The 26,928-nt window shown below is 41.8% G+C and overlaps 17 non-coding genes and 6 pseudogenes across 17 annotated transcripts; all 23 read left to right on the top strand.

The window, feature by feature from the left end:
• The first annotated feature begins 6,785 nt into the window (after positions 1–6,785).
• Positions 6,786–6,900, top strand: LOC142543942 (5S ribosomal RNA; annotated as a pseudogene).
• Positions 6,901–7,583: 683 nt separating this feature from the next.
• Positions 7,584–7,702, top strand: LOC142543751 (5S ribosomal RNA). The gene has a single exon (XR_012819832.1). It is a non-coding gene; the product is annotated as a 5S ribosomal RNA (ribosomal RNA).
• A 496-nt stretch (positions 7,703–8,198) lies between these two features.
• Positions 8,199–8,314, top strand: LOC142543940 (5S ribosomal RNA; annotated as a pseudogene).
• A 638-nt stretch (positions 8,315–8,952) lies between these two features.
• LOC142544064 (5S ribosomal RNA) lies at positions 8,953–9,071 on the top strand. Its single transcript, XR_012820031.1, has one exon. It is a non-coding gene; the product is annotated as a 5S ribosomal RNA (ribosomal RNA).
• Positions 9,072–9,970: 899 nt separating this feature from the next.
• LOC142543971 (5S ribosomal RNA) lies at positions 9,971–10,091 on the top strand. The gene has a single exon (XR_012819941.1). It is a non-coding gene; the product is annotated as a 5S ribosomal RNA (ribosomal RNA).
• A 503-nt stretch (positions 10,092–10,594) lies between these two features.
• On the top strand, positions 10,595–10,715 carry LOC142543817 (5S ribosomal RNA). Its single transcript, XR_012819894.1, has one exon. It is a non-coding gene; the product is annotated as a 5S ribosomal RNA (ribosomal RNA).
• A 681-nt stretch (positions 10,716–11,396) lies between these two features.
• Positions 11,397–11,515, top strand: LOC142544063 (5S ribosomal RNA). The gene has a single exon (XR_012820030.1). It is a non-coding gene; the product is annotated as a 5S ribosomal RNA (ribosomal RNA).
• A 684-nt stretch (positions 11,516–12,199) lies between these two features.
• LOC142543838 (5S ribosomal RNA) lies at positions 12,200–12,318 on the top strand. Its single transcript, XR_012819913.1, has one exon. It is a non-coding gene; the product is annotated as a 5S ribosomal RNA (ribosomal RNA).
• A 679-nt stretch (positions 12,319–12,997) lies between these two features.
• Positions 12,998–13,115, top strand: LOC142543960 (5S ribosomal RNA; annotated as a pseudogene).
• A 681-nt stretch (positions 13,116–13,796) lies between these two features.
• LOC142544055 (5S ribosomal RNA) lies at positions 13,797–13,915 on the top strand. Its single transcript, XR_012820023.1, has one exon. It is a non-coding gene; the product is annotated as a 5S ribosomal RNA (ribosomal RNA).
• A 680-nt stretch (positions 13,916–14,595) lies between these two features.
• On the top strand, positions 14,596–14,712 carry LOC142543954 (5S ribosomal RNA; annotated as a pseudogene).
• Positions 14,713–15,093: 381 nt separating this feature from the next.
• LOC142543777 (5S ribosomal RNA) lies at positions 15,094–15,212 on the top strand. Its single transcript, XR_012819856.1, has one exon. It is a non-coding gene; the product is annotated as a 5S ribosomal RNA (ribosomal RNA).
• Positions 15,213–15,896: 684 nt separating this feature from the next.
• LOC142543839 (5S ribosomal RNA) lies at positions 15,897–16,015 on the top strand. The gene has a single exon (XR_012819914.1). It is a non-coding gene; the product is annotated as a 5S ribosomal RNA (ribosomal RNA).
• Positions 16,016–16,700: 685 nt separating this feature from the next.
• On the top strand, positions 16,701–16,819 carry LOC142544057 (5S ribosomal RNA). Its single transcript, XR_012820025.1, has one exon. It is a non-coding gene; the product is annotated as a 5S ribosomal RNA (ribosomal RNA).
• Positions 16,820–17,500: 681 nt separating this feature from the next.
• Positions 17,501–17,619, top strand: LOC142543920 (5S ribosomal RNA). Its single transcript, XR_012819931.1, has one exon. It is a non-coding gene; the product is annotated as a 5S ribosomal RNA (ribosomal RNA).
• Positions 17,620–18,305: 686 nt separating this feature from the next.
• On the top strand, positions 18,306–18,424 carry LOC142544065 (5S ribosomal RNA). The gene has a single exon (XR_012820032.1). It is a non-coding gene; the product is annotated as a 5S ribosomal RNA (ribosomal RNA).
• A 2,050-nt stretch (positions 18,425–20,474) lies between these two features.
• LOC142543976 (5S ribosomal RNA) lies at positions 20,475–20,593 on the top strand. The gene has a single exon (XR_012819946.1). It is a non-coding gene; the product is annotated as a 5S ribosomal RNA (ribosomal RNA).
• A 683-nt stretch (positions 20,594–21,276) lies between these two features.
• LOC142543897 (5S ribosomal RNA) lies at positions 21,277–21,395 on the top strand. Its single transcript, XR_012819928.1, has one exon. It is a non-coding gene; the product is annotated as a 5S ribosomal RNA (ribosomal RNA).
• A 685-nt stretch (positions 21,396–22,080) lies between these two features.
• LOC142544059 (5S ribosomal RNA) lies at positions 22,081–22,199 on the top strand. The gene has a single exon (XR_012820027.1). It is a non-coding gene; the product is annotated as a 5S ribosomal RNA (ribosomal RNA).
• Positions 22,200–22,881: 682 nt separating this feature from the next.
• On the top strand, positions 22,882–23,000 carry LOC142543798 (5S ribosomal RNA). The gene has a single exon (XR_012819875.1). It is a non-coding gene; the product is annotated as a 5S ribosomal RNA (ribosomal RNA).
• Positions 23,001–23,685: 685 nt separating this feature from the next.
• Positions 23,686–23,804, top strand: LOC142543786 (5S ribosomal RNA). The gene has a single exon (XR_012819864.1). It is a non-coding gene; the product is annotated as a 5S ribosomal RNA (ribosomal RNA).
• Positions 23,805–25,856: 2,052 nt separating this feature from the next.
• LOC142543949 (5S ribosomal RNA) lies at positions 25,857–25,974 on the top strand (annotated as a pseudogene).
• A 685-nt stretch (positions 25,975–26,659) lies between these two features.
• LOC142543859 (5S ribosomal RNA) lies at positions 26,660–26,778 on the top strand (annotated as a pseudogene).
• Positions 26,779–26,928: the final 150 nt, after the last annotated feature.

Genomic DNA, 26,928 nt, shown 5'->3' with positions numbered 1-26,928 from the left:
TTTTGAAATTTTGAGATCATATTAATAATTTTCAAATTTTTACAGCCTAAATTGAGTAGATTGAATTTTTTGGGTGTGCTAGAATGCAATTTTCGATTTTGAGGGACTAAATTGAAGAAAATTCAAAACTTTAGTGGTGAAATTGCAATTTTCAAAAATTTCTAAGGCAAATTTTGTAAATTTCGAAGGAATTCAAGGACTAATTGGAGATTTTCGAACATTTTGGATTTATCAATGATAGAAATTTCTTAAGTTTCGACACGATCAGATTTGATGGTATATTTTTTCGCACGAAGGATATATATTTCAGGTGTTGCCACGTATGCACTGCTGGATTTCGGAGCTACACATTCATTTATATCTGAGACATTTGTCAAGCGATTAGGAATCATACTAGAGCCTATGGATTTGGGATTCGGAGTTCCGATTTTGTCCGGAGATCAGATGTTTACCTCGAAGATAGTGAAGAGATTGGAGCTTCGGTTACAAAAAAATACGGTGCAGGAAGATTTGATAGAGCTACCATTGTCGTAGTTCAACATTATACTGGGTATGGACTGGATTTCTTCGAATGGAGCTACTATATATTTTTGACAGATAGCGGGAAGCAATTTATTTTTGTGGTAGCCAGACACCAGCAAATTCCGCACAGCATTTCTTGCATCTGTACGAGGAAGCTTATGAGGAGAGGCTGCCAGGAATTTTTGGCGAGTATTGTGACAATGACCGAGCCAGTCAGCCAGAGGCTAGAGGATGTCGAAGTGGTCAGGGATTTTCCGAGTGATTTCTTGAACGATGTTTCAGGCATTCCATGAGACAAGGAGGTTGATTTTTCTATCGAGCTGATGCCAGGTATAGTGTTGATCTCTAAGGCACCCTATCATCTAGCATCTGCAGAGATGAAGGAGCTGAAGGATCAGATACAAGACTTGCTAGACAAGGGTTTCATTCACCCGAGCTTTTCTTCATGGAGCACACTGGTACTGTTAGTTAAGAAGAAGGACGGCAGCATGCGGATTGGCATCGATTACAGGGAGCTGAACCGGGTCACGGTAAAGAATAAGTATCATCTGCTTAGGATTTGAAAGGATCGGTTATAAGGTGATAAGTGTTTAGAAGGGGAGGTTGAATAAACACTCACGTATTTTGTATTCTTTTTGAATGTTGAGTTCAGTTTAGTGACAACTGATGCTCGGTATCTCTTCAGTCGATAACAATCAGTTTAACTGAGAAAAACAGTTGCGGAAGTAAACTGACTGGAAGATAGAATAGCTAACTGAAAGTAATGACTGAAATGAAAATGCACACGGTTTGTTTCTGGATGTTCGGAGAATAGAATAACTCCTACGTCACCCCTTCTATCACGAAGATAGGATTTCCACGAAAAGACTTTGATCGAATAATAAAGTTGTACTGACCCACTTTAGTTTGAACTTAACACTGCCAAAACTGAAACTCTTAGTTCACAAAAACTTTTACAGTGCGTGACTGAAATTTAACACGACTGAATGAATCTAACAAAGATTTCAAAGTGCTAAGAAGCTCGTAAATGTAGCCTAGATTGCTACTGATCAATCTGATAAGAGTGAACTCTTGATATACGACTACGAGTTGTGATTTTAGCAGAGTAACAGCAAGCATGAATAGAATAGTAGTTCGTATGTTCTTCTCAACTGCCCTCTTCACCTATTTATAGGTTTCACTCTCAACGGTAATATTAAATAACGTTTGAATTCATATATCCGTTGATTGCCACTTCAATATTCTCTGACATTCGTACACTGCAATCTCTGAAATGCGGCGTTCCATTACTAGTTGCAGTCTGTTGTACTATTTGTCGGTTGTCGTTCTCAACTGATGACGTCTACAACTGAGAGATTAGCTGAAAGATAATAGCTTGAGTGTTTTCGGCTGAATATGTAGACTGATAGGTTTTCGACTGATCTATCAGTTGACTGCTCATTCAGTTGCGTAAATTAGTTGCGTTGGTATCAGTTTTCTTTAATATTAAGCACATTAATCATCAGTTAGGCAAGTGATAGCCGATTTGCGAAGCCTAGTAACTTGATCAGTTAATCCAATAAATTCGATTATTAGTTTTGTCAAATCACTGAAATTTAGTTTCCAACAATTTCCCCCTTTTTGGTGATTGACAAAACTTGGAATTTAATAAACTGATCAGCTGAAGTAAAGAGAATCCTTGTAGATAAAATAATTTTTCTAGCATACAGATTCGTACAAAGAAAACAAATAATCTTCAACTAATAATAATTGTCTCTTCAGTTGTATCCTTTCTTATTCCTTCATCAATCTAGCTACTTCCCTCTTTTTGTCAAGCACGTCGACTTTGAGAGATAAAATCCTAACATCAGCTGCAATATCTTTGACGGAAGTCAACACAGTGGTTTGCAGCAAGTCAATTTTCTTTGAGACAGATGTCTCCATAGATTCTACTCGTTTGCTGATTTAGTCTTGAGTAAGGGAGAGACTCTCAGCTAAGCCTCTGTTCTTTTTAAGCTCGTCGATCACAAAAGAGATGGAGGTCACAGCTGTTTGAATAGATTTCAGTTTTTCTGAGGTGAATTCATTGGAGGAGTTCAGCTTCAGAGAGTGAGCAAGCTGAGTGCGTTGAATCTCCTTGATTTCTTTCATTATTTGTGACATGTTGTTCTGAATGTCCTGAATCTCTTCGAGGACTAAATCCATGTCTGAGGATGGATGAGGAGATACAGGTCCAGACGGCCCTGGTTCTTGTTCCTTGGTAGATTGATCAAATATCACCAAAGTCCGGTCATAAACCTCTGTTTCAGCATGTGTCAGCTCCGTAACGTCTTGTATACTGACTTCCTGTTGAATAGGAGGAGAAGAAGATTGATTTGGATCAGCAGATGGACTGTTTTGCTGATTGATTTGATGATCTGTGGAAGTTTTAGTTGGAGGATCAGTGACAGGTGGTTCTGATTGTGGGTCAACTGAAAATTGTTGCGGTTCGTCAACATGCAACTGAGCCTCCTCAATGACAACATTTTCTGCATTTGGTTCAACAGTTGAGTGAATTTACACATCAGTTTGAACATATTTTTCAGCAGAGACAGGGATATGAGCATCTGTAACTGCTTGATCTGTTGGAAGATCAACTGATTCAGTTGAAGACACATTTGTTTGAAGTTCTTGGGCTACTGACTGAATGATTTCATCGATATCAACAAATATCAAGTCAGCGTCCGAGTAAGGTTGAGGATCAGCAACAGAAGAAGATGGTGTCACATCCTGAATTGGCTCTACTGTTGTAGCAGCAGCTTGTTTAGGGGATGGCTCTTTGTGCTGAGAAGTCGATTCGTCTTCTTCATCTTCGGAAGAGCATTCATAAATGACTAATTCTTGATCTATTTCCCAAAACTTTATCTGCGATTGCAGAGCAATAAGATTTGTGTCCAACTGAGTGAGCGCAATACGATCATTATAAGCAGTTGGACTTGTACGAATGTAGTTGATTTTTAGCTTGTCAATCAGTTGGCCCAACTTTTTGGCTCTTATTTGATCAAAGAAATAATTCTCTCTCTCCAATGCCTGAACAATTGTAGCAGCTTTGACCATTTTGAGAACAGTTGCTTCCAATTTGATGAATATATTCAGTTTAGACTTCTTTTTCAACTGTTTGGCAAAAGTGTGAGTTCTGAAACTCGTCCAAGCATTATAAACTTTCAGTTTGGATTCAGCAAAGGCGTTGACCTGTTCCCATATAAGGTCAATGTGAGTCTAAATTGCATTTGATGGCCTGGGCTCTTCGATCAACTTGCCCTTGCCTTTCTCATCAGAAAGAATGTGTGGAATGCTCAGTCCAGAGTGAGTAGCATTCACTAGTTCCTGAATTTTGATTCCTTTGGGTCGAGCAGGAGCAAGGATTGTAGGTTGATTGATATTGATCGAAGGAGCTGAAACTTTTGCTAATTCCTTCTTTTTACCAGTTATATTGATGACCTTTTTGGATGGATCAGTTGGTGGAGGTAACAGATCATTAGCTGAAACATCAGCTGGAACGGCTTTTAAAGGAATAGCTTGAATAGGCTGTTGAGCGTCTGATTGCTTTAATCTATTAGCTGGGAAAGATGCCAACATTGCTACATGCTTGGTTTTCTGTGTCCTAATTTGTTTCTTTGTAATAAACTGAATAGGTGTTTCCTCAGAATCTGATCCACTGACAATCAGTTTTCTCTTGATTATTTTCAGTTGAGCCAAAGTTCTTCCCTTCTTTACTGATTTGGGAGCATCCTGCTGCGTCCCAATCTCCTTTTTGATCTTCACAAACTGATAAGGAGAGATGTCTAGTTTAGTTTTGGGTGGCGGAACATTCTTGGCGTTGAAGACTTTGAATTTTGATGATCTCTCTGAATCATCAGTCACCAGTCCTTTGACTTTCATCAAATAGCTTAGTTGTACTGCGAATCCTTTGGATTGCTTAGTGGATTGAAACATATTCTTCAAGATATTGAAGATAAGGTGCTTCCAGTTCAGTCTTCGACCAGCCATAATAACAGTGATGGCTTGAAATTTCTCCAAGATTAGTGCAGCATATGATCCTGCTTTTGCTAATAGCCCTTTGGCTACAATATCAGCCAGCAACTGAACTTCGTGCTTCAGTTTCTTCTTTGGATCAGAAACTTTGATTTTCCATCCATCAGCAGAAAGTAGAGTTTGCATCTCTTCGAAATCAGATGCCTTAACGTCAGCAAGGTTTGCCAGCCCATCAGAAGGCAATAATAACATTTCTCCAAACGATTCTTCAGAAATGGTCAACAACTGACCATTGACAGTAGTGATGATGCTTCAATCAGAATTGATATTCCCATTAGAGTAGAAATCCTGAAGTTCCTTCGGGTAGATCTCCTGTGAAGATTGCCCCAAAAATGTCCTCAGCCCAGCTGATTCTAGCTTCAGAAAGACGTTCTTGACATCGGAATCTCCGACTGATAGAACTGATTCAAAATTGATTGCCATAGCATTCAACATGTGAGCGGGAATTTGATTTGCCATTAGAACTGAATGATTTTCTGCGAAAAAGAAAGCTTGAATTTGCTTTTGCTCTGAGAATTTTAGGTAAGCGTAAGGAAGAAGAACTGAAATGGAGCTGGCAAAGTACTTATGTACGTGACTGTTTAAATTCTTGGACACGTGTTAGTCCAGAAAATTTTGATTTAAAAGACGTGTGTACGTGTGGTAAAAGCGTGTGTTGAAAATACATGGATTAAAAATATCCACGTCTCAACCTATCATTTGTTGAAAGATAGCATTTAATGCTTTGATAATCAGTCACATCACTAATTTTGGAATAAAAAATGGTTAAATTTGTTAACTTATGTGAGAAGATTAGTGAAATAATCAGCTGAAAGATTAGTTGTAAAACTGTGTCTTTTCAGTTGAAGATTTACTAACTGCTGTCTTCTTAGTTAACCTTTTAAACCAATATTCCCCATTAATAAATGCATATAAAGATTACGAGAATTTAAGCAAGAAGAATCCAATAAAATCTTATGCTTAGAAGGTTAATCGTCTGCCGTAATGACTTTGTCCTTTTATCTTCTTTGACCCTGGGCTATAAATAAGAATAATTCGGTTAGTTTCCATTATATCAGCAAATAATAATCAAAAGCTAAAATGGCAAATGCAGGTAGCTTGAAGACTTCAGATATGGCCAAGGCGTTTATGGACGCAGCTTTGGAGAAAAAGAAGACTGCTATGGAAGATGAAGTCTTCCACAAAATCCTTCGATACTGCGAGGAGCTTCAAGGGCTCCAGTTCCTTTATGAGTGTGGAGAAGCTACCACCCCCAAACTGTTGGCAAAAATAAGGAAATATTGAGAACGCTTGCACGTTGCTGATACGGTGGACCTCTTCGAAGATAAATATGTCTACCAGCTAATGCTCCAGAAGGAACGGAGGATCCCAGAGCGTATAGCTGACTCAGATAGCTTCCTGAATACTTCCACCTGAGAGTTAACCCGTTGGTTGACAAAATGGAGGTCTTCTGTTGAAGAAGAATATTTCGATGTACTCCGTGTTAATTTCTTTCTATGAATAAAATGTTTATCAGTTTATCTTTGTCTTTTATCTTCCTGCAAAAGTTAGTCTCAACAGTTGATAAGTAAATCACGAACTGAACATAATAGTTGACAAATAACAAACTGACATCAGTTAGAAATTAAGAACTGATATATAAGATAAATTAATTGACAACTGACATATAAGCAGTAAAACTGATTATGATAAATCAATTAATCCAAGTATATTGCGAAAGTGAGAAAAATTATTCTCGGGTAACGGTTTGGTGAAAATGTCAGCTGCTTGTTGTTCAGTTGAGACATATTCCAGTCTTATGTCCTCCTTCAAGGCATGATCTCGGATAAAGTGATGCCTGACATCTATGTGCTTGGTCCTAGAGAGTGAAGAACTGGATTGTAGGTGATAGCAATCGTGCTTGTGTTGTCACAAAATATGGGCGATTCTTTGGCGATGACTCCATAGTCTCTCAGTTGTTGCTGAATCTAGATTACTCCGTAGATGGTTGACTTATTAAAAACAATTATTTCGACTGTTTTTGCCATAATTTACGTAAACGGTCGCGACACGAGGACTTCCCAGGGAGGTCACCCATCCTAGCACTGCCATCGCGTCAGAATGCTTAACTCCATGGTTTTGATTGGGCGAGAGCAGTGCCGCGTGTTTTCCATGGCCGCGCGCTCCACACGTACTCGAGGGTTATAACAATAAACATCCAACTCAATGTCGGGTGCGATCATACCAGCACTAATGCACCGGATCCCATCAGAACTCCGAATTTAAGCGTGCTTGGGCGAGAATTCCTCGTGTTGCACCCCCTGAGAATTCCTCGTGTTGCACCCCTTTTCGTGATTTTCTATTTTTGATTACTTATTTACAGAAGATTTTCGGCTCAAATCATCTGAATCTCGATCGAGACCAGATAAGCCATGTGAAATCAATGTAGCTCGGGCATTGTCGGATTTGGACAAAATTGTAGGCTAATTTGATTATAAACGAGCCAACGAATGAGAATCATTACTCCGCAATGAGCTTACGAGATTTTAGCCGAATTCCTTTTCTAAGAACCTCTAATTTGCAATTTTTCGGTTCTGTTAAGCTTCCGTTTCTTCTTGAAATCTTATTAGGAAGTTCGAAATTCGATTCCGGTTCTACTTTATCTTATCCCAGGCATAATAATAGCTTTACATTCGCTATTTTCTTCTTCTCATTTTTTTTCTATTTTCTGGAAACATTTAGCGATTTTTGTTGTCGTGAGCCGGTTCTGTGCAGAATGGTATGACGCAGATTACTCCGAAGACGATTAACTTATTAAAAACAATTATTTCGACAGTTTTAGCCATAATTTACGTAAACGATAGCGACACGAGGACATCCTAGGAAGGTCACCCATCCTGGCTCTGCCATCGGGCCAGAACGCTTAACTTCATGGTTCTTATTGGGCGAGAGCAGTGCCGCGTGTTGTCCATGGCCGCGCGCTCCACACGTACTCGAGGGTTATAACAATAAACATCCAACTCAATGTCGGGTGCGATCATACCAGCACTAATGCATCGGATCCCATCAGAACTGCGAAGTTAAGCGTGCTTGGGCGAGAGCAGTACCTGGATGGTTGACCCCCTGGGAAGTCTTCGTGTTGCACCCCTTTTCGTGTTTTTCTATTTTTGATTACTTGTTGACTGACGATTTTCAGCTCAAATCATCTGAATATCGCTCGGGACCAAATAAGACATGTGAAATCAATGTAGCTCGGGCACTGCAAGATTTGGACAAAATTATAGGCAAATTTGATTGTAAACGGGCCAACGAACGAGACTCATTACTCAGCAATGAGCTGGCGAGATTTTAGCCGAATTCCTTCTCTAAGACCCTCTAATTTGCGATTTTCCGCTTCTGTTAAGCTTCCGTTTCCTCGAGAAATCCGATTAAGAAGTTCGAAATTCGACTGTTTTAGCCATAAATTACGTAAACGGTCGCGACACGAGGACTTCCCATGGAGGTCACCCATCCTAGCTCTGCCATCGCGCCAGAACGCTTAACTTCATGGTTTTGATTAGGCTAGAGCAGTGCCGCGTGTTTTCCATCGCCGCCCGCTCCCCACGTACTTGAGGGATATAAGAATAAAGATCCCACTCAATGTTGGCTGTGATCATACTAGCACTTATGCACCGGATTCCATCAGAACTACGAGGTTAATCGTGCTTGGGCGAGAGCAGTACTAGGGGTGACCCCCTGGGAAGTCCTCGTTTTGCACCCCTTTTCGTGATTTTCTATTTTTAATTACTTATTTACAGAAGATTTTCGGCTCAAATCATCTGAATCTCGATCAAGACCAGATAAGTCATGTGAAATCAACGTAGCTCGGGCACTGTCGGATTTGGACAAAATTGTAGGCTAATTTGATTGTAAACGGGCCAACGAACGAAACTCATTACTCCGCAATGAGCTGACGAGATTTTAGCCGAATTCCTTTTCTAAGAACCTCTAATTTGCAATTTTCCGCTTCTGTTAAGTTTCCGTTTCCTCGAGAAATCTTCTTAGAAAGTTCGAAATTCGATTGCGGTTCCACTTTATCGTATACCAGGCATAATAATAGCTTTACATTCGCTATTTTCTTCTTCTCTTTTTTTTTCTATTTTCTGGAAACATTTCGCGATTTTTGTTGTCGTGAGCCGGTTCTATGCGGAAGGGTATGACGCTTAATACTCCGGAGACGGTTTACTTATTAAAAACAATTATTTCGACTGTTTTAGCCATAATTTACGTAAACGATCGCGACACGACGACTTCCTAGGTTGGTCACCCATCCTGGCTAGAGCAGTGCCGCATGTTTTCCATCGCCGCCCACTCCACACGTACTCGAGGGATATAACAATAAACATCCAACTCAATGTCGAATGCGATCATACCAGCACTAATGCACCAGATCCCATCAGAACTCCGAAGTTAAGCGTGCTTGGGCAAGAGCAGTACTAGGTTGGTTCACCCCCTGGGAAGTCCTCGTGTTGCACTCCTTTTCGTGTTTTTCTATTTTTGATTACTTGTTGAAAGACTATTTTTGGCTCAAATCATCTGAATCTCGATTGGGACCATATAAGACATGTGAAATCATCGTAGCTCGGGTTCTGCCGGATTTGGACAAAATTTTAGGCTAATTTGATTGTAAACGGGCCAACGAACGAGACTCGTTACTCCGCAATGAGCTGGCGAGAATTTAACCGAATTCCTTCTCTAAGACTCTCTAATTTGCGATTTCCCGCTTCTGTTAAGCTTCTGTTTCCTCGAGAAATCCGCTTAGGAAGTTTGAAATTCTATTCCAGTTCCATTTTATCGTATCCAAGGCATAATAATAGCTTTACTTTCGCTATTTTATTCTTCTTATTTTTTTTCTATTCTCTGGAAATATTTAGCGATTTTTGTTGTCGTAAGCCAGTTCTGTGCGGAAAGGTATGACGTAGATTACTCTAGAGACGGTTCACTTATTAAAAACAATTATTTCGACTGTTTTAGCCATAATTTATGTAAACAGTCGGGACACGAGGACTTCCCATGAAGCTCACCCATCCTAGCTCCGTCATCACGCCAGAACGCATAACTTCATGGTTCTGATTGGGCTAGAGTAGTGCCGCGTGTTGTCCATCGCCCAATTCCGCTTCTGTTAAGCTTCCGTTTTCTCGAGAAATCCGCTTAGGAAGTTTGAAATTCGATTCCGGTTCCACTTTATCGTATCCCAAGCATAATAAAAGCTTTACATTCGCTATTTTCTTCTTCTTACTTTTTTTTTCTATTTTCTGGAAACATTTAGCGATTTTGTTGTCGTGAGCCGGTTCTGTGCAGAAGGGTATTACGCAGATTTCTCCGTAGACGGTTGACTTATTAAAAACAATTAAGAATAAACATCCTGCTCAATGTCGGGTGCTATCATACCTGCACTAATGCACCGGATCCCATCAGAACTCCGAAGTTAAGCGTGCTTGGGCGAGAGCAGTACTAGGATGGGTGACCCCCCCTAGGAAGTCCTCGTGTTGCACCCCTTTTTTTTTTTTCAATTTTTGATTACTTGTTGACAGACAATTTTCGGCTCAAATCATCTGAATCTCAATCAAGACCAGATAAGACATGTGAAATCTACGTAGCTCGGGCTCAGCCGGATTTGGACAAAATTGTAGGCTAATTTGATTGTAAACGGGCCAACGAACGAGACTCATTCTCCGCAATGAGCTGGCGAGATTTTAGCCGAATTCCTTCTCTAAAACCCTCTAATTTGCGATTTCCCGCTTATGATAAGCTTCCGTTTTCTCGCGAAATCCGCTTAGGAAGTACGAAATTCGATTCCGGTTCAACTTTATCGTATCCCAGGCATAATAATAGCTTTACATTCGCTATTTTCTTCTTCTTATTTTTTTTTCTATTTTCTGGAAACATTTAGCGATTTTGTTGTCGTGAGCCGGTTCTGTGCGGAAGGGTATTACGCAGATTTCTCCGTAGACGGTTGACTTATTAAAAACAATTAAGAATAAACATCCCACTCAATGTCGGGTGCTATCATACCTGCACTAATGCACCGGATCCCATCAGAACTCCGTAGTTAAGCGTGCTTGGACGAGAGCAGTACTAGAAGGGGTGACCCTCCCTAGGAAGTCCTCGTGTTGCACCCCTTTTCTTTTTTTTCTATTTTTGATTACTTGTTGATAGATAATTTTCGGCTCAAATCATCTGAATCTCAATCAAGACCAGATAAGACATGTGAAATCTACGTAGCTCCGGCTCAGCCGGATTTGGAAAAAATTGTAGGCTAATTTGATTGTACACGGGCCAACGAACGAGATTCATTCTCCGCAATGAGCTGGCGAGATTTTAGCCGAATTCCTTCTCTAAAACCCTCTAATTTGCGATTTCCCGCTTATGATAAGCTTCTGTTTTCTCGCGAAATCCGCTTAGGAAGTACGAAATTCGATTCCGGTTCAACTTTATCGTATCCCAGGCATAATAATAGCTTTACATTCGCTATTTTCTTCTTCTTAATTTTTTTCTATTTTCAGAAAACATTTAGCGATTTTGTTGTCGTGAGCCGGTTCTGTGCGGAAAGGTATGACGCAGATTACTCCGTAGAAGGTTGACTGATTAAAAACAATTCTTTAGACTTTTTTAGCCTTAATTTACGTAAACGGTCGCGACACGAGGATTTCCCAGGGAGGTCACCCATCCTAACTCTGCCATCGCGCCAGAATGCTTAACTTCATGGTTCTGATTGGGCGAGAGCAGTGCCGAGTGTTGTCCATTGCCGCCCGCTCAACACGTACTCGAGGGATATAATAATAAAAATCCTACTCAATGTCGGGTGCGATCATACAAGCACTAATGCACCGGATCACATCAGAACTCCGAAGTTAAGCGTGCTTGGGCGAGAGCAGTACTTGGATGGTTCACCCCCTGGGAAGTCCTCGTGTTGCATCCCTTTACGTGTTTTTCTATTTTTGATTACTTGTTGACAGACGATTTTCGGATCAAATCATCTGAATCTCGATCGAGACAAGATAAGACAAGTGAAATCAACGTCGCTCGGGCACTGCCGGATTTGAAAAAAATTTTAGGCTAATTTGATTGTAAACGGACCAACGAACGGGACTCATTGCACAGCAATGAGCTGGCAAGATTTAGCCGAATTCCTTCTCTAAGACCCTCTAATTTGCGATTTACTGCTTCTATTAAGTTTCCGTTTCCTCGAGAAATCCGCTTAAGAAGTTCGAAATTCGATTCCAGTTCCACTTTATTTTATCCCAGGCATAATAATAGATTTACATTTGCTATTTTCTTCTTCTTACTTTTTTTTTCTATTTTCTGAAAACATTTAGCGATTTTTGTTGTCGTGAGCCGGTTCTGTGCGGATGGGTATGACGCAGATTATTCCGGAGATGGTTCACTTATTAAAAACAAATATTTCGATTGTTTTAGCCTTAATTTACGTAAACGGTCGCGACATGAGGACTTCCCAGGGAGGTCACGAATCCTGGCTCTGCCATCGTGCCATAACGCTTAACTTCATGGTTCTGATTGGGCAAGAGCAGTGCCGCGTGTTGTCCATCGCCGCCCACTCCCCACGTACCCGAGGGATATAAGAACAAATATCCCACTCAATATTCGGTGCGATCATACCAGCAATAATGCATCGGATCCCATCAGAATTCCAAAGTTAAGCGTGCTTGGGCGAGAGCAGTACTAGGATTGGTGACCCCCTAGGAAGTCCTCGTGTTGCACCCCTTTTCGTGTTTTTCTATTTTTGATTACTTGTTGACAGAAGATTTTCGGCTCAAATCTTCTGAATCTCGATAGGGATCAGATAAAACATGTGAAATCAACGTAGGTCGGGCACTGCCGGATTTGAACAAAATTGTAGGCTAATTTGATTGTAAACGGGCCAACGAACGAGACACATTTCCGCAATGAGCTGGCGATATTTTAGCCGAATTTTTTCTCTAAGACCCTCTAATTTGCGATTTTCTTCTTCTGTTAAGCTTCCGTTTGCTCGAGAAATTCGCTTAGGAAGTTCGAAATCTGATTCCGTTTTAATTTTATCGTATTCTAGACATAATAGTAGCTTTACATTTGCTATTTCTTTTTCTTATTTTTTTTTCTATTTTCTGGAAACATTTAGCGATTTTTGTTGTCGTGAGCCGGTTCTGTGCGGAAGGTATGACGCAGATTACTACGGAGACGGCTTACTTATTAAAAACAATTATTTCGAATGTTTAGCCATAATTTACGTAAACAGTCGCGACACGAGAACCTCTCATGGAGGTCACCCATCCTAGCTCTGCCTTCGCGCCAGAACGCTTACCTTCATGGTTCTGATTGGGCGAGAGCAGTGCCGCGTGTTGTCCATCGCCGCCCGCTCCACACGTACTCGAGGGATATAAGAATAAACATCCCACTCAATGTCGGGTGCGATCATACCTGGACTTATGCACCGATCCCATCAGAACTCCGAAGTTAAGCTTGCTTGGATGCGAACACTACTAGGATCGGTGACCTCCTGGGAAGTACTCGTGTTGCATCTTTTTTCGTGTTTTTCTATTTTGGATTACTTGTTGACAGACGATTTTCGGCTCAAATCATCTGAATTTCGATCAGGACCAGATAAGACGTGAAATCAACGTAGCTCGGGCACTGCCGGATTCGGACAAAATTGTAGGCTAATTTGATTGTTAACAGGCCAACGAACGAGACTCATTACTCCGCAATATGCTGGCGAGATTTTAGCCGAATTCATTCTCTAAGACCCTCTAATTTGCGAATTTCCACTTCTGTTAAACTTCTGTTTCCTCGAGAAATCCTCTTAGGAAGTTCTAAATTCGATTCCGGTTCCAATTTATCGTATCCAAGGCATAATAATAGCTTTACATTCGCTATTTTATTCTTCTTATTTTTTTTCTATTGTCTGGAAACATTTAGCATTTTTTGTTGTCGTGAGCCAGTTCTATGCGGAAAGGTATGACGCAGATTACTCCGTAGACGGTTGACTTATAAAAAACAATTATTTCGACTGTTTTAGCCATAATTTACGTAAACGATCGCGACACGAGGACTTCCCAGGGAGGTCACCCATCCTCGCTCTGCTATCGCGCCAGAACGTTTAACTTCATGGTTCTGATTGGGCGAGAGCAGTGCCGCATATTGTCCATCTCCGCCCGCTCCACACGTACTCGAGATATATAAGAATAAACATCCAACTCAATGTCAGGTGCGATCATACCAGCACTAATGCACCGGATCCCATCAGAACTCCAAAGTTAAGCGTGCTTGGGCGAGAGCAATACTAGATTGGGTGACCCCCTAGGAAGTCCTCGTGTTGCACCCCTTTTCGTGTTTTTCTATTGTTGATTACTTGTTGACAGACGATTTTTGGCTCAAATCATCTGAATATCGATCGGGACCAGATAAGACATGTGAAATCAACGTAGCTCAGGCACTGCCGGATTTGGACAAAATTTTAGGCTAATTTGATTGTAAACGGGTCAACGAACGAGACTCATTACTCCGCAATGAGCTGGCGAAATTTTAGCCGAATTCCTTCTCGAAGACCATCTAATTTGCGATTTTCCGCTTCTGTTAAGCTTCCGTTTCCTCGATAAATCAGCTTAGAAAGTTCGAAATTCGATTTCGGTTCTATTTTATCGTATCCCAGGCATAGTAATAGTTTTACATTCGCTAATTTCTTCTTCTTATTTTTTTTATTTTCTGGAAACATATAGCGATTTTTGTTGTCGTGAGCCGGTTCTGTGCGGAAAGGTATGACGCAGATTACTCCGTAGACGGTTGACTTATTAAAAACAATTATTTTGACTATTTTAGCCATAATTTTCGTAAACGGTCGCGACACGAGGACTCCCAGGGAGGTCACCCTTCCTAGCTCTACCATCGCGCCAGAACGCTTAACTTCATGGTTCATATTGGGCGAGTCCAGTGCTGCGTGTTGTCCATCGCCGTCCGCTCAACACGTACTCGAGGGATATAACAATAAACATCACACTCAATGTCGGTTGCGATCATACCAGCTCTAATGCACCGGATCCCATCAGAACTCCGAAGTTAAGCATTCTTGGGCGAGAGCAGTACTAGGATGGGTGACCCTCGGCGAAGTTCTAAATTCGATTCCGGTTCCAATTTATCGTATCCAAGGCATAATAATAGCTTTACATTCGCTATTTTATTCTTCTTATTTTTTTTCTATTGTCTGGAAACATTTAGCATTTTTTGTTGTCGTGAGCCAGTTCTCTGCGGAAAGGTATGACGCAGATTACTCCGTAGACGGTTGACTTATAAAAAACAATTATTTCGACAGTTTTAGCCATAATTTCCGTAAACGGTCGCGACACGAGGACTTCCCAGGGAGGTCACCCATCCTCGCTCTGCCATCGCGCCAGAACTGCTTAACTTCATGGTTCTGATTGGGCGAGAACGGTGCCGCGTGTTGTCCATTGCCGCCCGCTCCACACGTACTCGAGGGATATAAGAATAAATATCCCACTCAATGTCGGGTGCGATCATACCAGCACTAATGCACCGGATCCCATCAAAACTCCGAAGTTTAGCGTGCTTGGGCGAGAGCAGTACTAGGATGTGTGACCCCCTGGGAAATCCTCGTGTTGCACACCTTTTCGTCTTTTTCTATTTTTGATTACTTGTTGACAGATGATTTTTGGCTCAAATCATCTGAATCTCGATCGGGACCAGATAAGACATGTATAATCAACGTAGCTCGGGCACTGCCGGATTTGGAAAAAATTATAGGCTAATTTGATTGTAAACGGGCCAACGAACGAGACATATTACTCCGCAATGAGCTAGAGAAATTTTAGCCGAATTCCTTTTCTAAGACCCTCTAATTTGAGATTTTCCGCTTCTGTTAAGCTTTTGTTTCCTCGAAAAATCCGCTTAGGAAGTTCAAAATTCGATTCCGATTCCACTTTATCATATCCCAGGCAGAGTAATAGCTTTACATTGGCTATTTTGTTCTTCTTACTTTTTTTTCTATTTTCTGGAAACATTTTACGATTTTTAATGTCGTGAGCCGGTTTTGTGGTGAAGGGTATGACGCAGATTACTCCGTAGACGGTTAACTTATTAAAAACAATTATTTCGACTGTTTTAGTCATAATTTACGTAAACGGTCGTGACACAAGGACTTCCCAGGGATGTTACCCATCCTTGTTCTGCCATCGCGCCAGAACGCTTAAATTCATGGTTCTGATTGGGCGAGAGCAGTGCCGCGTGTTGTCCTTCGGCGCCTACTCCACACGTACTCGAGGGATATAAGAATAAAGAACCCACACAATGTTGGGTGCCATCATACCAGCACTAATGCACCGGATCCCATCAGAACTCCGAAGTTAAGCGTGCCTGGGCGAGAGCAGTACTATGATGGGTGACCCCCTAGGAAGTCCTCGTGTTGCACCTCTTTTCGTGTTTTTCTATTTTTGATTACTTTTTGACAGACGATTTTCGGCTCAAATCATCTGAATCTCGATCGGGACAAGATAAGACATGTGAAATCAACGTAGCTCGGGCACTGCCGTATTTGGACAAAATTGTAGGCTAATTTGATTGTAAACGGGCCAACGAACGAGGCTCATTACTCCACAATAAGCTGGCGTGATTTTAGCCGAAATCCTTATCTAAGACCCTCTAATTTGAGATTTTCCGCTTTTGTTAAGCTTCCGTTTCCTCGAGAAATCCGCTTAGGAAGTTCGAAATTCGATTCCGGTTCCACTTTATCGTATCCAAGGCGTAATAATAGCTTTACATTCGCTATTTTCTTCTTCATACTTTTTTTTTCTATTTTATGGAAACATTTAGCGATTTTTGTTGTCGTGAGCCGGTTCTGTGCGGAAGGGTATGACGCAGATTACTCCGTAGACGGTTGACTTATTAAAAACAATTATTTTGACTGTTTCAGCCATAATTTACATAAACGGTCGCGACACGAGGACTACCTAGGGAGGTCACCCATTCTGGCTCTGTCATCGCGCCAGAATGCTTAACTTCATGGTTCTGATTGGGCGAGAGCAGTGCCGTGTGTTGTCCATCGCCGCACGCTCCACATGTACTCGAGGGATATAACAATAAACATCCCACTCAATGTCTGGTGTGATCATACCAGCATTAATGCACCGGATCCCATCAGAACTCCGAAGTTAAGCGTGCTTGGGAGAGGCCAGTACTAGGATGGGTGACCCACTGGGAACTCCTCGTGTTGCACCCCTTTTCCTTTTTTTCTATTTTTGATTACTTGTTGACAAACGATTTTCGACTCAAATCATCTGAATCTCCATCGGGACCAGATAAGACTTGCGAAATCAACGTAGCTCGGGCACTGCCGGATTTGGACAAAGTTGTTGGCTAATTCGATTGTAAACGGGCCAACGAACGAGACTCATTACTCCGCAATGATCTGGAGAGATTTTAGCCGAATTCCCTCTCTAAGATCCTCTAATTGCGATTTTCCGCTTCTGTTAATCTTCCGTTTCCTCGAGAAATCCGCTTAGGAAGTTCGAAATTCGATTCCGGTTCCACTTTATCGTATCGCAGGCATAATAATAGCTTTACATTCGCTATTTTCTTCTTCTTACTTTTTTCTATTTTCTGGAAACATTTAGCGATTTTTAATGTCGTAAGCCGGTTCTGTGCAGAAGAGCATGACGCAGATTACTCCGTAGACGGTTGACTTATTAAAAACAATTATTTCGACTGTTTCAGCCATAATTTACGTAAACGGTCGCGACACGAGGACTTCCCATAGAGGTCACCCATCCTAGCTCTGCCATCGCGCCTGAACGCTTAACTTCATGGTTTTGATTGGGCGAGAGCAGTGCCGCGTGTTGAGCATCTCCGCCCGCTCCACACGTACTCGAGCGATATCAGAATATACAACCCACTCAATGTCGGGTTCGATCATACCAGCACAAATGCACCGGATCCCATCAGAACTTCGAAGTTAAGCGTGCTTGGGCGAGGGCAGTACTAGGATGGGTTACCCCCTGGGAAGTCCTCGTGTTGCACCCCATTTTGTGTTTTTCTATTTTTTATTACTTGTTGATAGACGATTTTCGACTCAAATCACCTGAATCTCGATCAGGACCAGATAAGACATGTGAAATCAACGTAGCTCGGGCACTGCCGGATTTGGAAATAATTGTAGGCTAATTTAAATGTAAACGGGACAACGAACAAGACTCATTACTCCGCAATATGCTGGCGAGATTTTAGTTGAATTCCATCTCTAAGATCCTTTAATTTGCGATTTTCTGCTTCTTTTAAGTTTCTGTTTCCTCGAAAAATCCGCTTAGAAAGTTCCAAATTCGATTCCGGTTCCACTTTATCGTATCTCAGTCATAATAATAGCTTTACATTGGCTATTTTCTTCTTCTTACTTTTTTTTTTCTATTTTCTGGAAACATTTAGCGATTTTTAATGTCGTGAGCCGGTTCTGTTCGAAAAGGTATGACGCACATTACTCCCTAGACGGTTGGATTATTAAAAACAATTATTTTGACTGTTTTAGCCATAATTTATGTAAACGGTTGCGACACGAGGATTTCCCAGGGAGGTCACCCATCCTAGCTCTGCCATCGCGCTAGAACGCTAAACTTCATGGTTCTGGATGGGCGAAAGCAGTGCCGCATGTTGTCCATCGCCGCTCTCTCCACACGTACTCGAGGGATATAAGAATAAACATCCCACTCAATGTCGGGTGCGATCATACCAGCACTAATGCACCGGATCCTATCAGAACTTCGAAGTTAAGCGTGCTTGAGCGAGATTAGTACTAGGATGGGTGACCCCTTGGGAAGTCTTTGTGTTGCACCCCTTTTCGTCTTTTTCTATTTTTGATTACTTGTTGATAGACGATATTCGACTCAAATCATCTGAATCTCGATCGGGACAAAATAATGATGTGAATCCACATACGAATAAAAAGCAAACACGATTAATTTAGAATCGCGCCTTCAATTTAATAACGAACAAGGAATTCGTGTTGTTTTGTCCTGATCTTTTGAATCAAGTACGATGTGATTTTCACCCCTAAACTACGACGTTTAGTAATAAAGAATCACGATAAAAACAATCGAAACTAGAACGAACCTTCAAAGAACAATCCTATGACAATCCGTGCAAGAACGATCGACAAACGCCACAATAAAAACTTTGATAAGTTTGATTTTGGATTACAAAGCAAGAGCCTTGAAAAAGTTGAGAGAAAAATCTCTAAAACTTTGATAAAAATATCAATAATCTGAATAATGATTGTTAATTTTCGTCCAAATAACTTTTAATAATAAAGGGATATCACAAATCTAGTTGCCAAAATAAAGAAAACTCTATCTAAGGAAATTCTGCACCAAATCTGCGAAGGGACACGGACCCCGTGTAGAGGTCCGGGAGGGGGTCCCTGTAGACTCGGCCATTGCTGGAAACATAGGACACGGACCCCGTGTATGGGTCCGTGCTTGGGTCCGTGTAGACTCAGGATTTCTTCATCTCGGATGTGATGTACACGGACCCCGTGTACAGGTCCGTGCTCGGGTCCGTGTAGCCTCGGTCCTTCCAAAAATGTGCTTGAATAATATTCCTTTGGTTCCCGAACTCACTCCCATGCATCACGAACCCTTCGGTACTTTGCTCCTTGCACGTAAGCCCTCCTTGATTGCTCATAAGCACATTCAATGCTTCATTGAACTTCTTCAGACGTCCCCTCGTGATTGGTCCCTCTGGCAACTCTAATGGATCCCATGCTTTCCTTGGAGCTTGACCACCCGTGTTCGCATCAGATAAGACATGTGAAATCAACGTAGCTCGGGCACTGCCGGATTTGGACAAAATTGTAGGCTAATTTGATTGTAAACGGGCCAACGAACGAGACTCATTACTCCGCAATGTGCTGGCGAGATTTTAGCCGAATTCCTTCTCTAAGACCCTCTAATTTGCGATTTTCCGCTTCTGTTAAGTTTCCGTTTTCTCGAGAAATCCGCTTAGGAAGTTCGAAATTCGATTCCGGTTCCACTTTATCGTATCCCAGGTATAATAATAGCTTTACATTCGCTATTTTCTTCTTCTTACTTTTATTTTTCTATTTTCTGGAAACATTTAGCGATTTTTGTTGTCATGAGCCGGTTCTGTGCAGCAGGGTTTGACGCAGATTACTCCGTAGACAGTTGACTTATTAAAAACAATTATTTCGACTGTTTTAGCCATAATTTACGTAAACGATCGCGACAATTTTCGACTCAAATCATCTGAATCTCGATCGGGATCATATAAGACATGTGAAATCAACGTAGCTCGGGCACAGCCGGATTTTGACAAAATTTTAGGATAATTTGATTGTAAACGGGCCAAGGAACGAGACTCATTACTTCGCAAAGTGTTGGCCAGATTTTAGCCGAATTTCATCTCTAAGACCCTCTAATTTGCAATTTTCCGCTTCTGTTAAGCTTCCGTTTCCTCGAGAAATCCGCTTATGAAGTTAGAAATTCGATTCCGGTTCCACTTTATCGTATCCTAGACATAATAATAGCTTTACATTCGCTATTTTCTTCTTCTTACTTTTTTTTCTATTTTCTGGAAACATTAAGCGATTTTTGTTGTCGTGAGCCGGTTCTGTGCGGAAGGGTATGACGCAAATTACTCTATAGACGCTTGACTTATTAAAAAAATTATTTCGACAGTTTTAGCCATAATTTACGTAAACGGTCGCGACACGAGGACTTCCCAGGGAGGTCACCCATCCTCGCTCTGCCATCGCGCCAGAACGCTTAACTTCATGGTTCTGATTGGACGAGAATGGTGCCGCGTGTTGTCCATTGCCGCCCGCTCCACACGTACTCGAGGATATAAGAATAAATATCCCACTCAATGTCGGGTGCGATCATACCAGCACTAATGCACCGGATCCCATCAGAACTCCGAAGTTTAGCGTGCTTGGGCGAGAGCAGTACTAGGATGTGTGACCCCCTGGGAAATCCTCGTGTTGCACACCTTTTCGTTTTTTCTATTTTTGATTACTTGTTGACAGACGATTTTTGGCTCAAATCATCTGAATCTCGATCGGGACCAGATAAGACATGTATAATCAACGTAGCTCGGGCACAGCCGGATTTGGAAAAAATTGTAGGCTAATTTGATTGTAAACGGGCCAACGAACGAGACTCATTACTCCGCAATGGGCTAGAGAAATTTTAGCCGAATTCTTTTTCTAAGACCCTCTAATTTGAGATTTTCCGCTTCTGTTAAGCTTTTGTTTCCTCGAAAAATCCGTTTAGGAAGTTCAAAATTCGATTCCGATTCAACTTTATCGTATCCCAGGCAGAGTAATAGCTTTACATTGGCTATTTTCTTCTTCTTACTTTTTTTTCTATTTTCTGGAAACATTTTACGATTTTTAATGTCGTGAGCCAGTTTTGTGCGGAAGGGTATGACGCAGATTACTCCGTAGACGGTTAACTTATTAAAAACAATTATTTCGACTGTTTTAGCCATAATTTACGTAAACGGTCGCGACACAAGGACTTCCCAGGGATGTTACCCATCCTTGCTCTACCATCGCGCCAGAACGCTTAAATTCATGGTTCTGATTGGGCGAGAGCAGTGCCGCGTGTTGTCCTTCGGCGCCTGCTCCACACGTACTCGAGGGATATAAGAATAAACAACCCACACAATGTCGGGTGCCATCATACCAGCAATAATGCACCGGATCCCATCAGAACTCCGAAGTTAAGCGTGCTTGGGCGAGAGCAGTACTATGATGGGTGACCCCCTAGGAAGTCCTCGTGTTGCACCCCTTTTCGTGTTTTTCTATTTTTAATTACTTTTTGACAGACGATTTTCGGCTCAAATCATCTGAATCTCGATTGGGACAAGATAAGACATGTGAAATCAACGTAGCTCGGGCACTGCCGTATTTGGACAAAATTGTAGGCTAATTTGATTGTAAACGGGCCAACGAACGAGGCTCATTACTCCACAATGAGCTGGCGTGATTTTATCCGAAATCCTTATCTAAGACCCTCTAATTTGAGATTTTCCGCTTCTGTTAAGCTTCCGTTTCCTCGAGAAATCCGCTTAGGAAGTTCGAAATTCGATTCCGGTTCCACTTTATCGTATCCAAGGCGTAATAATAGCTTTACATTCTCTATTTTCTTCTTCATACTTTTTTTTTCTATTTTCTGGAAACATTTAGCGATTTTTGTTGTCGTGAGCCGGTTCTGTGCGGAAGGGTATGACGCAGATTACTCCGTAGACGGTTGACTTATTAAAAACAATTATTTCGACTGTTTCAGCCATAATTTAAGTAAACAGTCGCAACACGAGGACTTCCCGGGGAGGTCTACCATTCTGGCTCTGCCATCGCGCCAGAACGCTTAACTTCATGGTTCTGATTGGGCGAGAGCAGTGCCGTGTGTTGTCCATCGCCGCACGCTCCACACGTACTCGATGGATATAACAATAAACATCCCACTCAATGTCGGGTGTGATCATACCAGCATTAATGCACCGGATCCCATGAGAACTCCGAAGTTAAGCGTGCTTGGGAGAGACCAGTACTAGGATGGGTGACCCCCTAGGAAGTCCTCGTGTTGCACCCCTTTTCGTGTTTTTCTATTTTTAATTACTTGTTGACAAACGATTTTCGACTCAAATCATCTGAATCTCGATCGGGACCAGATAAGACTTGCGAAATCAACGTAGCTCGGGCATTGCCGGATTTGGACAAAATTGTTGGCTAATTCGATTGTAAACGGGCCAACGAACGAGACACATTACTCCGTAATGATCTGGAGAGATTTTAGCCGAATTCCTTCTCTAAAACCCTCTAATTGCGATTTTCCGCTTCTGTTAATCTTCCGTTTCCTCGAGAAATCCGCTTAGGAAGTTCGAAATTCGATTACGGTTCCACTTTATCGTATCGCAGGCATAATAATAGCTTCACATTCGTTATTTTCTTCTTCTTACTTTTTTTCTATTTTCTGGAAACATTTAGCGATTTTTAATGTCGTGAGCCGGTTCTGTGCAGAAGGGCATGACGCAGATTACTCCGTAGACGGTTGACTTTTTAAAAACAATTATTTCGACTGTTTCAGCCATAATTTACGTAAACGGTCGCGACACGAGGACTTCCCACGGAGGTCACCCATCCTAGCTCTGCCATCGCGCCAGAACGCTTAACTTCATGGTTTTGATTGGGCGAGAGCAGTGCCGCGTGTTGTCCATTGCCGCCCGCTTCACACGTACTCGAGGGATATAAGAATAAACATCCCATTCAATGTCGGCTGCGATAATAGGAGCACTTATGCACCGGATCTCATCAGAACTCCGAAGTTAAGCGTGCTTGGGCGAGGGCAGTACTAGGATGGGTTACCCCATGGGAACTCCTCGTGTTGCACCCCATTTTGTGTTTTTCTATTTTTGATTACTTTTTGACAGACGATTTTCGGCTCAAATCATCTGAATCTCGATCGGGACCAGATAAGACATGTGAAATCAACGTAGCTCGGGCACTGCCGGATTTGGAAAAAATTGTAGGCTAATTTGAATGTAAACGGGGCAACGAACAAGACTCATTACTCCGCAATATGCTAGCGAGATTTTAGCTGAATTCCTTCTCTATGACCCTTTAATTTGCGATTTTCAGCTTCTTTTAAGTTTCCGTTTCCTCGAAAAATCCGCTTAGAAAGCTCCAAATTCGATTCCGGTTCCACTTTATCGTATCCCAGTCATAATAATAGCTTGACATTGGCTGTTTTCTTCTTCTTACTTTTTTTTTCTATTTTCTGGAAACATTTAGCGATTTTTAATGTCGTGAGCCGGTTCAGTTCGGAAGGGCATGACGCACATTACTCCATAGACGGTTGACTTATTAAAAACAATTATTTCGACTGTTTTAGCCATAATTTATGTAAACGGTTGCGACACGAGGATTTCCCAGGGAGGTCACCCATCCTAGCTCTGCCATCGCGCTAGAACGCTAAACTTCATGGTTCTGGATGGGCGAGAGCAGTGCCGCGTGTTGTCCATCGTCGCTCGCTCCACACGTACTCGAGGGATATAAGAATAAACATCCCACTCAATGTCGGGTGCGATCATACCAGCACTAATGCACCGGATCCTATCAGAACTTCGAAGTTAAGCGTGCTTGAGCGAGATTCGTACTAGGATTGGTGACCCCCTGGGAAGTCCTCGTGTTGCACCCCTTTTCAACTTTTTCTATTTTTGATTACTTGTTGATAGACGATTTTCGACTCAAATCATCTGAATCTCGATCGGGACCGGATAATGATGTGAATCCACATACGAATAAAAAGCAAACACGATTAATTTAGAATCGCGCCCTCAATTTAATAACGAACAAGGAATTCGTGTTGTTTTGTCCTGATCTTTTGAATCAAGTATGATGTGATTTTCACCCCTAAACTACGACGTTTAGTAATAAAGAATCACGATAAAAACAATCGAAACTAGAACGAACCTTCAAAGAACAAGCCTATGACAATCCGTGCAAGAACGATCGACAAACGCCACAATAAAAACTTTGATAAGTTTGATTTTGGATTACAAAGCAAGAGCCTTGAAAAAGTTGAGAGAAAAATCTCTAAAACTTTGATAAAAATATCAATAATCTGAATAATGATTGTTAATTTTCGTCCAAATAACTTTTAATAATAAAGGGATATCACAAATCTAGTTGCCAAAATATAGAAAACTCTATCTAAGGAAATTCTGCACCAAATCTGCGAAGGGACACGGACCCCGTGTAGAGGTACAGGAAGGGGTCCGTGTAGACTCAGCCATTGCTGGAAACATAGGACACGGACCCCGTGTATGGGTCCGTGCTTGGGTCCGTGTAGACTCAGGATTTCTTCATCTCGGATGTGATGTACACGGACCCCGTGTACAGGTCCGTGCTCGGGTCCGTGCAGCCTCGGTCCTTCCAAAAATGTGCTTGAATAATATTCCTTTGGCTTCCCGAACTCACTCCCATGCATCAAGAACCCTTTGGCACTTTGCTCCTTGCACGTAAACCCTCCTTGATTGCTCATAAGCCCATTCAATGCTTCATTGAACTTCTTCAGACGTCCCCTCGTGATTGGTCCCTCTGGCAACTCTAAAGGATCCCATGCTTTCCTTGGAGCTTGACCACCCGTGTTCGCATCAGATAAGACATGTGAAATCAACGTAGCACGGGCACTGCCGGATTTGGACAAAATTGTAGGCTAATTTGATTGTAAACGGGCCAACGAACGAGACTCATTACTCCGCAATGTGCTTGCGAGATTTTAGCCGAATTCCTTTTCTAAGACCCTCTAATTTGCGATTTTCCGCTTCTGTTAAGTTTCCGTTTTCTCAAGAAATCCGCTTAGGAAGTTCGAAATTCGATTCCAGTTCCACTTTATCGTATCCCAGGTATAATAATAGCTTTACATTCGCTATTTTCTTCTTCTTACTTTTTGTTTTCTATTTTCTGGAAACATTTAGCGATTTTTGTTGTCGTGAGCCGGTTCTATGCAGCAGGGTTTGACGCAGATTACTCCGTAGACGGTTGACTTATTAAAAACAATTATTTCGACTGTTTTAGCCATAATTTACGTAAACGATCGCGACGATTTTCGACTCAAATCCTCTGAATCTCGATCGGGATCATATAAGACATGTGAAATCAACGTAGCTCGGGCACAGCCGGATTTGGACAAAATTTTAGGATAATTTGATTGTAAACGGGCCAAGGAACGAGACTCATTACTCCGCAAAGTGTTGGCCAGATTTTAGCCGAATTCCTTCTCTAAAACCCTCTAATTTGCGATTTTCCGCTTCTGTTAAGCTTCCGTTTCCTCGAGAAATCCGCTTATGAAGTTAGAAATTCGATTCCGGTTCCACTTTATCGTATCCCAGGCATAATAATAGCTTTACATTCGCTATTTTCTTCTTCTTAATTTTTTTTCTATTTTCTGGAAACATTTAGCGATTTTTGTTGTCGTGAGCCGGTTCTGTGCGGAAGGTTTTGACGCAAATTACTCCATAGACGCTTGACTTATTAAAAAAATTATTTCGACTGTTTTAGCCATAATTTACGTAAACGGTCGCGACACGAGGACTTCCCAGGGAGGGCACCCATCCTCGCTCAGCCATCGCGCCAGAACGCTTAACTTCATGGTTCTGATTGGGCGAGAGCAGTGCCGCGTGTTGTTTATCGCCGCCCGCTCCACATGTACTCGAGGGATATAAGAATAAACATCCCACACAATGCCAGTTGCGATCATACCAGCACTAATGCACCGGATCCCTTCAGAACTCCGAAATTCAGCGTGCTTGAGCGAGAGCAGTACTAGGATGGGTGAGCCCCTGGGAGGTCCTTGGTTGCACCCCTTTTCATCTTTTTCTATTTTTGATTACTTGTTGATAGACGATTTTTGGCTCAAATCATCTGAATCTCGATCGAGACCAGATAAGACATGTGAAATCAACGTTGCTTGGGCACTGCTGGATTTGGACAAAATTGTAGGCTAAATTGATTGCAAACGGACCAACGAACAAGACTCATTGCTCAGCAATGAGCTGGCGAGATTTTAGCCGAATTCCTTCTCTAAGACCCTCTAATTTGCGATTTACCGCTTCTGTTAAGCTTTCGTTTCCTCGATAAATCCTCTTAGGAAGTTCGAAATTCGATTCCATTTCCACTTTATCGTATCTTAGTCATAATAAAAGCTTTACATTCGCTATTTTCTTCTTCTTAATTTTTTGTTCTATTTTCTGGAAACATTTAGCGATTTTTGTTGTCGTTAGCCAGTTCTGTGCGGAAGGGTTTGACGCAGATTACTCCGAAGACGGTTGACTCATTAAAAACATCTATTTCGACTGTTTTTGCCATAATTTACGTAAACGATCGCGACACGAGGACTTCCCAGGGAGGTCACCCATCCTAGATCTGCCATCCCTCCAGAACGCTTAACTTCATGGTTCTGATTGGGCGAGAGCAGTGCCGCGTGTTGTCCATCGCCGCCCGCTCCACACGTACTCGATAGATATAAGAATGAACATCCCAGTCAATGTCGGGTGCGATCATAGCAGCACTAATGTACCGGATCCCATTAGAACTCCGAAGTTAAGTGTGCTTGGGCGAGAGCAGTACAAGGTTGGCTAACCCAATGCGAAGTCCTTGTGTTGCACCTCTTTTCGTGTTTTTCTATTTTCGATTTCTTGTTGACAGACGATTTTCGACTCAAATCATCTGAATCTCGATCGGGACCAGATAAGACATGTGAAATCAACGTAGCTCGGGCACTGCCGGATTTGGACAAATTGAAGGTTAATTTGATTGTA

Source organism: Primulina tabacum, chromosome 4 (genome assembly GCF_025594145.1).
Source record: "Primulina tabacum isolate GXHZ01 chromosome 4, ASM2559414v2, whole genome shotgun sequence".
NCBI lineage: Eukaryota > Viridiplantae > Streptophyta > Magnoliopsida > Lamiales > Gesneriaceae > Primulina > Primulina tabacum.
This window is presented reverse-complemented; position numbering and strand designations above follow the sequence as displayed.